Here is a 13,450-nt window from a genome sequence, read left to right as displayed (position 1 = left end):
TACTTTTCCCAATGGATATTGTATACATTTTCCATTTTTCCCTTTGGAAGAATACCGACACAATTTCGTATGTGTGGGTTGCAAATTTACTTACAGTGCAATTCTTTTGCTTTGTTACCATCAATGACGTGTTACACGGTTTGACCCAATATTTAATCCAACCGCTTCACAATCCTTATTTCTTTTATTAGCAAAAGGGGAGCCTATTTGGGGTTATAGCGCCACATCCAAACAAAGTTTTTCAACTGGCATGTATAATATTCTGCCTTTCAGGAGATTTACACTGAAATAATAGGACTTTAATATAAATTGTATATAACATACGGCTTTCTTTTTAACCACAAGTCAAAGTGCTATACCAACATGGCGCTTCTTTGAATTTTGAGGTTACGTTAATGACGAGTTTGGTGGTTTGCCTTAGATTTTAGTTGCGTAATCTTTATTTGCAACTTACCAACCAAATTGTTATACCAAACAAATATTAAACGATTTTTCAACTGCTTGATTTACTTTTTTAAGCGGAATTTAAAGATATTTCGCGTATTTATGAAGAAAATGTTGGGCTCTGTCCAAATTGACTCGTTCTTCATCCAATGCCTTCTGCTTGTTGTAAAAAAATGCTGCCAAATCGAATTTCACAATTACCTGTCGATCACAAATTATCGTACCAACCAATCAATTGTACATTTGATCGAACTTTTTAATGATTCGGTACATTAATCGTATAGCTTAGTTTTCTTTTTAAATGTATTATGTAGCGTGATGATGTTGATATATCAAAGCGGGCATGTAAAACTAGGCCTGATATAATAAAATGTTCGAAGGACCATGATTAATTTAGTAATTTGTTTGTATAGAGATGTTCTTAGGAACAAATGTGAACTTAGGTTCATACACGTTGGAACGAATACACATATGGTATAAAGGAACTTAGGTCCCAAATCGAGAGGATGGATTGGACACCTTTTCCAACCCTGCTTCTTTCTTTAATAATGAAGCTGCCAATCTCAAATAAATGACGAACACTGATGTTGTTTCTTTCACACTTACATTTATTGAGTGTATAATATAGCAACGGGAGAAGAGTGGCTGCTCGATGTGACTTCTATGACGGTCGAAGAGAAAGAAGAAGGAAGTTATGGATCTTTAATGACAGATAACCCATGAAACAAAATCTGGATAAAATTAAGAGATCGAGTTGCCACTCTTTTCCTTAAAAAATAGGGGTTTATAATTCAGAGGTGTATTAAGCTACGTTTTAGTAATTCATTTTGTTTTTTTTTTTTTTTACAATATTCAAGTTTTCTTTCAATTCATTTCATTTAAAATGTAAATAGGTTCAACACATACACTTGAATACAATGTTGTTGTCCCATATAGCATCAAGCCTATATATTTAGTGGGAAAGGAGTGAGGGAGTGAATAGGCAATCTATATTGGCATAAAAGACAAAAAGAACAGCTAACAAAAAGACTAAAAAAGGTATCTTATACAGCTTTGCTTCTTCTGAAACACATCTTTGATGTATAATTTTCAATCATCAACGAGAATCCTTTGACATTTCTCGAGATTCCGAACAATTAAATGATAGCAATCCGCCTGGATAGTTATGCTATGAGCGGAAATGAGTGTAGTCACGGTCAAAAAATCAAAGCTATGAAGCAATGTGTATACGATATAAGTTTGTATGGAAGCAACAAAAAAGCATTGCCAAAATGTTTTATATGGATCCGGAAGTGATGCAAAATTGGCGTATAAGCGATGAATTTAACATGATCTGTATCAAGCTATTTTAGGTTTGCGACTGTCGCAAATTGTAAACGTCGTAAACGTCACATACCCTTCGTAATTGTAGAAAAAGTATCAAACGTCGCAAACTCAAAATACTTCAGTTCCTTCAGCTAGGTAGCGAATGATATCCAAGATTATATGTTATGTGCGAAGAAATTTCAGTTCTATGATGGTGTAGTAAATGTGACGGTCGGTATTCGCTAATCCTTTCTTTTCAAAATTTATGCAGAAACTGGAACGAAGGAAAACTACTTAAGTCTGGCATAAGTGAATTTTTGTTTAGAGAGAATTTTATAAAATCACTCTTTGGCTTATTAGAGCCAATTTTCATACTAATTAAAATTTTTCAAAATTGTAGCTAGTCATTCTCTGATGCCACTAAGGCTTGGATGGACATTATGGACCACGCAAATCAAGAATAGTTTGAAGTTGCAAATGAGAGATGTAAAACTAGTAGAGTTTTGAATAAATACAACATAAAGCATCTTTTTACACCCCTTTTATCGGGGACCCTAACCAGAGATGGGCTGTATCAAACTTTTTTAGGTTTGCGACTGTCGCAAAGTTGTAAACGTCGTAAACGTCACATACGCGTCGCAAATGTAGAAAAAGTAGCAAACGTCTCAAACTCAAAATACTTTAGTCCCTTCAGCTAGGCTTCGAATGATATCTAAGATGACGATATGTGTGAAGAAGTTTCAATTCTCAAGAATGTTCATAAAATTATTAACAAGTCTAAAAAACTTGAGAATAGAGTTATTTCTTTTGGAGACTCCAAGCCAAAATTAATATGAACTGCTCGAAGGTGCAGTTAACGTGGCGGTCGGTACTCGCTCATAATTAACCTTTCACAAATTTCTGCAGAAACTGGAAGGAAGGAATACTACTTTAGTCTTGCATAAGTGATTTGCTGTTTAAAGAGAATTGTATAAAATTACTTTTGACTTATTAGAGCCAATTTCAAATTTTCAAAATTTTCAAAATTGTAGCTAGCCATTCGCTGATGCAACTAAAGCTTGGACGGACAATATGGACCACGCAAACCAAGAATAGTTTGAATGTGAATGAGTATGTAAAACTAGTAGAGTTTTGTATAAATACAATATATATTTTTTTTATCGGGGAGCCGAACTAAGTTAAATTAAACAATATTTACAATTTAATCAATTCAAAATTAGGTTTTCTACATTAGGTTTACGACTTTTGCGACATACGTTTTATACCGTCGTAAACATATGTCGCAAACGTCACAGTTTGCGACATGCAATCCCTGACCCTAACTAACTAAGACTTTACCGATGGTAAGGTATCTTAAAACTTGTTAACATCGTCTGCTAAATTGTATATTAGACAAAAAAGATATATAGGTAAGTCTACAAATAATTACGAACCGATAAAGACTTTTGCGCGGTACTTAGAGAGCCTGAATTGAAATATGGAAATTTGCTCCTCCAAGAGGCTCCAAAACCAAATCTGGGGATCGGTTTATATGGGGGCTATATATGATTATCGTCCGATATGACCCAATTTTGGCATGTTTGTTATATACCATATATTAACACCACGCACCAAACTTCAACCGAATCGGATGAATTTTGCTTCTCCAAAAGGCACCGGACGTCAAATCTGGGGATCGGTTTATATGGGGGCTACATATAATTATGGGCCGATATGGACCAATTCCTGCATGGTTGTTGGAGACCATATACTTACATCACGTACCAAATTTCAACCGAATCGGATGAATTTTGCTCTTCCAAGAGGCTCCGGAGATCAAATCTGGGGATCGGCCTATATGGGGGCTATATATAGTTATGGACCGATGTAGACCAATTTTTGCATTAGTTGTTAAGGGCCATATACTAACTCCATGTGCCAAATTTCAGCCGGATCTGATGAAATTTACTTCCCTTAGAGGCTCCGGAGGTCAAATCTGGGGATCGGTTTATATGGGGGCTATATATAATTATGGACCGATATGGACCAATTCCTGCATGATTGTTGGAGACCATATACTTACATCACGTACCAAATTTCAACCGAATCGGATGAATTTTGCTCTTCCAAGAGGCTCCGGAGGTCAAATCTGGGGATCGGTCTATATGGGGGCTATATATAGTTATGGACCGACGTAGACCAATTTTTGCATTAGTTGTTAGGGACCATATACTAACTCCATGTGCCTAATTTCAGCCGGATCGGATGAAATTTGCTTCCCTTAGAGGCTCCGGAGGTCAAATCTGGGGATCGGTTTATATGGGGGCTATATATAATTATGGACCGATATGGACCAATTCCTGCATGATTGTTGGAGACCATATACTTACACTACGTACCAAATTTCAACCGAATCGGATGAATTTCGCTCTTCCAAGAGGCTCCGGAGGTCAAATCTGGGGATCGGCCTATATGGGGGCTATATATAATTATGGACCGATGTGGACCAATTTTTGCATGGTTGTTAGAGACCATATACTAACACCATGTGCCAAATTTCAACCGAATCGGATGAAATTTGCTTCCCTTAAAGGCTCCGCAAGCCAAATCTGGGGATCGGTTTATATGGAGGCTATATATAACAGGTTGGCTGATAAAAACACATTTTTTTTTTCAAAATTCGTTTTTATTATTCAACATAGTTCCCTTCAAGAACGATACAAGGGAGCCACCTTGGTGCAATGGTTAGCATGCCCGCCTTGCACACACAAGGTCGTGGGTTCGATTCCTGCTTCGACCGAACACCAAAAAGTTTTTCAGCGGTGGATTATCCCACCTCAGTAATGCTGGTGACATTTCTGAGGGTTTCAAAGCTTCTCTAAGTGGTTTCACTGCAATGTGAAACGCGTTCGGACTCGGCTATAAAAAGGAGGTCCCTTGTCATTGAGCTTAACATGGAATCGGGCAGCACTCAGTGATAAGAGAGAAGTTCACCAATGTGGTATCACAATGGACTGAATAGTCTAAGTGAGCCTGATACATCGGGCTGCCACCTAACCTAACCTAAGAACGATACAACGATTATAACGACCTTCCAATTTTTTGATACCATTTTGGTAGTACTCCTTCGGTTTTGCCTCAAAATAGGCCTCAGTTTCGGCGATCACCTATTCATTGCAGCCAAATTTTTTCCCTGCGAGCATCCTTTCGAGGTCTGAGAACAAGAAAAAGTCGCTGGGGGCCAGATCTGGAGAATACGGTGGGTGGGGAAGCAATTCGAAGCCCAATTCATGAATTTTTGCCATCGTTCTCAATGACTTGTGGCACGGTGCGTTGTCTTGAAGGAACAACACTTTTTCTTCTTCATATGGGGCCGTTTTGCCGCGATTTTGACCTTCAAACGCTCCAGTAACGCCATATAATAGCCACTGTTGATGGTTTTTCCCTTCTCAAGATAATCGATAAAAATTATTCCATGCGCACCCCAAAAAACAGAGGCCATTACTTTGCCAGCTGACTTTTGAGTCTTTCCACGCTTCGGAGACGGTTCACCGGTCGCTGTCCACTCAGCCGACTGTCGATTGGACTCAGGAGTGTAGTGATGGAGCCATGTTTCATCCATTGTCACATATCGATGGAAAAAGTCGGGTGTATTATGAGTTAACAGCTGCGAACACCGCTCAGAATCATCAACACGTTGTTGTTTTTGGTCAAATGTGAGCTCGCGCGGCACCAATTTTGCACAGAGCTTCCGCATATCCAAATATTGATGAATGATATGACCAACACGTTCCTTTGATATCTTTAAAGCCTCTGCTATCTCGATCAACTTCATTTTACGGTCATTCAAAATCATTTTGTGGATTTTTTTGATGTTTTCTTCGGTAACCACCTCTTTCGGGCGTCCACTGCGTTCACCGTCCTCGGTGCTCATTTCACCACGCTTGAATTTTGCATACCAATCAATTATTGTTGATTTCCCTGAGGCAGAGTCCGGAAACTAATTATCAAGCCAAGTTGTTGTTTCCACCGTATTTTTCCCCTTCAGTAAACAGTATTTTATCAAAACACGAAATTCCTTTTTTTTCCATTATTTTCACAATAACAAAAGTTGCTTCACAAAAGACGCTCTATCTCACAAACTAATTGACTTACAGACGTCAAATTTTGACACGAATCATTTGAAGGTTGGTACTATATAAAAATGAAATGCATTTAATACTAGCGCCGCCAGCTATGTGTCAGACCGGGGACTTATCAGCCAACCTGTTAATACTGAAAGCTTTGTGACGCGTCCAAAACCTGAACGAAGAAACGGTAACAGCAGCGGAAATTATCCGAAAAATAAAAGCCACATTTGATCGAAACCCACGCTGCAATGGTAGAAAACTTGTTCGAAAGCTGAACATAATGCCATTGCAGAAAAAAAGTTACATAGGAAAGAGCCAAGGACTTGCTTCACTTCGAGAAAAAGTGGCCAGTAACTGAATTTGATTTTCTCTCATGAGAGCAAAGTGATCGGGTTTACTTCGCAAAGAGTTCAGTTGAAAACTTACACCTTCGATTGACCAAGAAAACTCAAGCGCAGCCGATGGTAATAATGTGGGCCGTGGGGTCAAAATAATCAACAAATATTTTCGGGAAAATATCCTGAGGCCAGTATTGAAGCCCTGGGCAGGCAAACATTTCGGCCGCAGACCGAGGACATACGAACAGGACTCATAACCATCACACTCAGCACACTTACACCAAAAATGCCTTATAAAGTAGATACTTCGTTTTATTTCTACAGCACAATGGCCACCGAAATCTCCGAATCTCAATCCGTTGGACTCTTAGACATAATGCGTTTTGGAGATTAAGGCATCAACCTAGTGCATTTTGGAGATTAAGGTTGATACTGAAAATACCAAAACGTCGATTATCAGGACGGCGCTTCGCCGCGAATGGGCAACATATGATGGCTTTGTCGGCCGTTCGGAGGCCATAATTCGTACTAAAGCTAGCCAATTCGAACAAATCTAAGCTGATTCAAAAACTTGATTTTATTTCCGTCATTTTTTGCTCTTTTGAACAAAAAAAAATAAATAAATAAAAATAAAAAAATATTGTCGATTTAATTTGTTGCATTAGATAATACCGTGTAATGCAATACATGATTTATTCCCATTTCAAAATTAAAAAAAAAACTTACCGTTTTTCCAGTTAATCCTGGCACAATACTCAATATCTAGTAAAATATCGGCCACATATGTCTAAATAATTCGGTCTATCCTGTCTATCACGTATATTTCCTTGTTAAAATATGTGAATGGAAGGTCATTTACTAATTGACTTATATCTAAATCCTTCACATAGACATTCTTTCCTACTCCATACCGGGTTCTACATTATACCATTCGAATACATTCAAGAAAAATAATACCATAGGAAGAATGACAAGCATTGTTACTCACTTGCCACCTAGTGTTGCATATTTGGTGATGCATATCATGTAGACAACACCTATATACCCATACTTATATACACACATATTATGTAGCCATGTATGTATGGCTATATGCTCCTCACCATCGTACATCCCACCTTAGTATAGGGCCAAAGTGAAAATTCATGACTTTATGTCCATCCATGTGGAAACGTGATTGCAATATCATTGAAATGAAAATGTCCGTAAAATAAATGGGTGGACGACATTTGGATGATGCAAGCCAGTCAAAGCTATCCAAGGCGTTGCAGAGCAATTTTAATTAAAAAGCAAGGATATCAAAACTATAACGTTGAGAAATTACAGATGGTGCAAGTTTTCTGGAAATATTTCTAATAAAAGAAAAACAAATCAACAAAAGCAATCAAATGTTTGAGTACGAGTTCGAGTGCATGTGGATAGTCTGTATTCCCGCAGTGCCAAGCCCAGCAGGTTAGATGACAGACGGCATATGGTTGAGAGGAATTTATGAAATGTTGATAAGTTTGTTGACAAACGTCAGAAAACTAATAAACGAATGATGAATCGAACAATGATCATAAAATAGCAAATCTATATATATAAAATTCAAAGTACACTGAAAAAACAGTGAACCCACCAGGAAAGAAAACTTTCGATTAATTTTAGAAAATTTGTAATATTTTTAGAAAATATTAACTAAACAGTATTACAATCGCTGGCATCACGCCGATATCACAAAAATAAGTAAATATTTTTCCACAAATTCAAGAAAATTTATTAAACATAATTATTTTTTTACACATGTGAAAGAAAATTTTGTAGTTTGAAGGAAAAAATTGGAGTTCAAAATGTCTTTAGTGACATACGAAGTGCATGATGAAGGCATTTCTAGTAAAATTTACAAATTTAAGAAATAATAACTATAATGTGAGGAATACGAATTCTGTAAATTTGTATGCTTAATTTATGTATTTATCTAACGTATGTTATGAAAAACATTATTAAAGTAAAGGAAACTTTCTCCAAACATAATAATTCCATGAACTAGAATAAAGATAAATTTTTTGATTGATTTTATTTGTATACAAAATTTTGTCAACATTTTATTTGTATAGAAAATTTTGTCAAAATTTTATTTGTATAGAAAATTTTGTCAAAATTTTATTTGTATATAAAATTTTGTCTAAATTTTATTTGTATAGAAAATTTTGTCAAAATTTTATTTGTATATAAAATTCTGTCAAAATTTATATTTGTATAGAAAATTTTGTCAAAATTTTTATTTCTATAGAAAATTTTGTCAAAATTTTTATTTCTATAGAAAATTTTGTCAAAATTTTATTTGTATCGAAAATTTTGTCAACATTTTATTTGTATAGAAAATTTTGTCAAAATTTTATTTGCATAGAACATTTTGTCAAAATTATTATTTGTATAGAAAATTTTGTCAAAATTTTTAGTTGTGTAGAAAATTTTGTCAAAATTTTATTTGTACAGAAAATTTTGTCAAAATTTTAGTTTTATAGGAAATTTTGTCAAAACTTTATTTGTATAGAAAATTTTGTCAAAACTTTATTTGTATAGAAAATTTTGTCAAAATTTTACTTGTATAGAAAATTTTGTCAAAATTTTATTTCTATAGAAAATTTTGTCAAAATTATATTTATATAGAAAATTTTGTCAAAATTTTATTTATATAGAAAATTTTGTCAAAATTTTATTTCTGTAGAAAATTTTGTCAAAATTATATTTCTATAGAAAATTTTGTCAAAATTTTAGTTCAATAGAAAATTTTATTTCTTTAGAAAATTTTGCCAAAATTTTTATTTGTATCGAAAATTTTGTCAAAATTTTATTTGTACAGAAAATTTTGTCAAAACTTTTATTTGTGTCGAAAATTTTGTCAAAATTTTATTTCTATAGAAAATTTTGTCAAAATGTTATTTCTATAGAAAATTCTGTCAAAATTTTATTTCTATAGAAAATTTTGTCAAAATTTTATTTCTATAGAAAATTTTGCCAAAATTTTATTTGTATAGAAAATTTTGTCAAAATTTTATTTGTACAGAATATTTTGTGAAAATTTTATTTGTATAGAAAATTTTGTCAAAATTTTATTTGTACAGAAAATGTTGTCAAAATTTTATTTCTGTAGAAAATTTTGTCAAAATTGTATTTCTATATAGAACATTTTGTTAAACTTAGACAATTTGTGGTTTGAAATCTTTATCTTATTGCAGCTTGCTGAATTATTATTACTGATTTTCTACAGCAGAGCCTTTTGCTTTATATTTGTTTTCAAAAAAAAATTGTCAAAAAAGTATTGGGGAGTTTTGTGAGGAATTTAAATTTAAATTGGGGATTTTTGGGAACGAAAACATCATAATTTGGGGACAAAGGCCAGCAAAATACTGGCAACACTGCTTCCCACTCAGATCTCGGATACACGTTTAAATTGTTGAAGCCACATGTTCCATGGGAACGTATGAGTGTCATTCAGCTAACATTTATAACGTATACGCTACATGGGTCAATCATTGCGTATCACATGTGACAACTTGTAAAATCTTTAAATCAAAAATGATTTTGTTTTTCCACCTAAAGGGTGATACGGTAATAATTTGGTCAAGGGAAAACGCGTGTAAATCGGTGAAATCGTTTATTTAAAAAATCAAATTAAATTTCTTTTTCAAGTTCAATTAGTATAAAATTCAGGAAAAATATTCAGTTAGGCTTTCGCTTTTCCAAATCCGAATTGCCGGGCCTCACGCTTGACACCTGCCATCAGATTTTGTACAGCCACCTTGTCCACCTTCTTCGCCGCAGAAAGCCAGTTTGCCTTGAACTGCTGCTCGTCCTTAGCAGTTTTTTTTTGTTTTCTTTAGGTTCCGCTTGACAATAGCCCAGTATTTCTCAATTGGGCGGAGCTCTGGCGTGTTGGGAGGTTTCTTGTCCTTGGGAACCACCTGCACGTTTGTTGGCGGCGTACCACTCCATGGCCTTTTTACCGTAATGGCAAGATGGCAAATCCGGCCAAAACAGGACGGAACAACCGTGTTTCTTCAGGAAAGGCAGCAGACGTTTATTCAAACACTCTTTCACGTAAATTTCTTGGTCGACAGTCCCGGAAGCTATGAAAATGCTGCTTTTCAGGCCACAGGTAGAGATGGCTTGCCAAACCAGATATTTCTTTGCGAACTTTGACAGTTTTATGTGCTTGAAAATATCTGCTACCTTTCCCCTTCCTTTTGCCGTATAAAACTCCTGTCCCGGAAGCTGCTTGTAGTCGGCTTTGAAAATTTTGTCAAAATTTTATTTGTATACAATATTTATCAAAATTTTATTTCTATAGAAAATTTTGTCAAAATTTTATTCGTATACAAAATTTTGTCAAAATTTTATTTCTATAGAAAATTTTGTCACAATTTTTATTTGTATAGAAAATTTTGTCAAAATTTTATTTGTATAGAAAAATTTGTCAAAATTTTATTTGCATAGAAAATTTTGTCAAAATTATTATTTGTACAGAAAATTTTGTCAAAATTTTATTTCTATAGGAAATTTTGTCAAAATTTTATTTCTATAGAAAATTTTGTCAAAATTTTATTTCTATAGAAAATTTTGTCAAAATTTTTATTTGTATAGAAAATTTTGTCAAAATTTTATTTCTATAGAAAATTTTGTCAAAATTTTATTTGCATAGAACATTTTGTCAAAATTATTATTTGTATAGAAAATTTTGTCAAAATTTTTAGTTGTGTAGAAAATTTTGTCAAAATTTTATTTGTACAGAATATTTTGTCAAAATTTTATTTCTATAGGAAATTTTGTCAAAACTTTATTTGTATAGAAAATTTTGTCAAAATTTTACTTGTATAGAAAATTTTGACAAAATTTTATTTTTATAGAAAATTTTGTCAAAATTGTATTTCTATATAGAACATTTTGTTAAATTTAGACAATTTTCTCAAATTTTGTCTTCTATATTCATTGAAAAATACAAGGAACTCCAAACTCGCATTTTCATGTATCCAGCATTTGGAAGACGATCACCAGTCTCTTGGTGTTGTGGTTTGAAATCTTGATCTTATTGCAGCTTGCTGAATTATTATTACTGATTTTCTACAGCAGAGCCTTTTGCTTTATATTTGTTTTCAAAAAAAATTGTATTGGGGATTTTTGTGAGGAATTTAAATTTAAATTGGGGATTTTTAGAAACGAAAACATCATAATTTGGGGACAAATGCCAGCAAAATACTGGCAACACTGTTTCCCACTCAGATCTCGGATACAAGTTTAAATTGTTGAAGCCAAATGTTCCATGGGAACGTATGAGTGTCATTCAGCTAACATTTTTAACGTATACGCTACATGGGTCAATCATTGCGTATCATATGTGACAACTTGTAAAATCTTTAAATAAAAAATGATTTTGTTTTTCCACCTATATCATGCAATTTGCTATGTAGTATTTTTCATTTACGGTCATTTTCATGTGTCTCCGTTATGCTTTATCTGTCAGTTAACAGAAAGAAAATACTTTATCTCCAATTAATTTTAAATGAAAAATTTTCAGCATTTAAAATCCTAACTGGCATATGGAATAAATAGAGAAAATGATAGCTAACGAAGCACTAACGGAGCTTCATGAAAATTGCGGTTAATATTTTTTTCTAAATTTGGAATATTGAATATTTCTTGGAATATCAAATTAAACTAATTTTCCCTACCATGTCACTACCACACTTTTCAATTTTAGGTTATTTAAAAAAAGTCTCACAAATTATTTATACAATAGCTAATTTTAATATTTTGCATTGCATTAAGTTGGCACATAATAGACATTGATATCCTTTGCTGTGGATCTACTAAATGGCGAACTGCCATATTTTCATTTAAATTAACCTTGAATTGAAAATAATAGGCCACTTAAATAGGCTGTACAAAAGGTTAGTGAAACAACGTCGGTTGCAGCAATAGCCAGCCTACTATTAGCTGTGGCAGCAGTACAACTAAAATCCATCCAACAATTCATTAGAAGGGGACATCAAAGAAAAAAAAAAAAGAACTATAAGCATACCATGCCAGTGCTAAGAGATATATGGAGAAGTGAACTTTGTTTGTGGAACACTCCAGAACTTAGTACACAAATTTTGTATGAGTTCGCATGTTAACGTTTATGTTTATATTTACATAGAGGGGAGGAGAAGAACATGTCGTTTATCTGTGTATAGCATCTCTCGTTGCATATTTACGATATCATAGGAATTGACTGAAAGCAATTTAAATGTTTTGTCCGTTTTTTTATTTTTTTATTTTGGCGAGGGTCACTTCATTTCATGTTAACAAATATTGCTATTGAGTTTCGTTGACATATTGAAATTTTGGACATGCCTTTTATATGCGAGGGTCTTTTTTATTGTATAGATTTTTCGATAAATTTGTTTTCGCATTCAGATGTCTTGATGCAATAATAGCATTTCACTTTGGGATGGATTTATGTACAGGGTGTAACTATATAAAGCGCTATATTTATTTATTTTTATACCCTGCGCCACACTGTGGAACAGGGTATTATAAGTTAGTGCATATGTTTGTAATACCCAGAAGGAGACGAGGTAGACATATGGTGTCTTTGGCAATAATGCTCAGGGTGGTTCCCTGAGTCGATATAACCATGTCCGTCTGTCCGTCCGTCTGTCTGCCTGTGAACACATTTTTGTGATAAAACTCTAGGTCGCAATATAAGTCCAATCGCCTTCAAATTTGGCACGTGTTCCTTTTATGGGTCAGAGTAGAACCCTATTGATTTTGGAAGAAATCGGTTCAGATTTAGATATAGCTCCCATATATATCTTTCGCCCGATATGCACTTATATGGCCCCAGAAGCCAGAGTTTTGGCCCAATTTGGTTGAAAATTTGCACTAAGAGTACAATTAGTAGTATAGTCATGTGTATCAAATTTAATTGAAATCGGTTCAGATCTAGCTATATATAGCTTTCGCCCGATTTACACTGAATTTTCCTTAACTTCAAAAACATATATATATATATATATATATATATATATATATATATATATATATATATATATATATATATATATATATATATATATATATATATATATATATATATATATATATATATATATATATATATATATATATATATATATATATATATATATATATATATATATATATATATATATCGAGCGATAAATCATAAATAAACGTTTGTGAGATTTCCTTAAAATTGCTTCAGATTTA

The 13,450-nt window shown here is 33.5% G+C and overlaps 1 protein-coding gene across 1 annotated transcript in view; it reads left to right on the top strand.

The window, feature by feature from the left end:
- LOC142235075 (uncharacterized) overlaps positions 1-13,450 on the top strand; it is a 139,842-nt gene that overhangs the window by 17,824 nt on the left and 108,568 nt on the right. The gene's annotated exons all lie outside the window — the stretch shown is intronic.

Source organism: Haematobia irritans, chromosome 4 (genome assembly GCF_050003625.1).
Source record: "Haematobia irritans isolate KBUSLIRL chromosome 4, ASM5000362v1, whole genome shotgun sequence".
In the NCBI taxonomy this organism is placed as follows: Eukaryota; Metazoa; Arthropoda; class Insecta; order Diptera; family Muscidae; genus Haematobia; species Haematobia irritans.
Note: the sequence above shows the minus strand (reverse complement) of the source record. Positions and strands in the feature narration are given on the sequence as shown.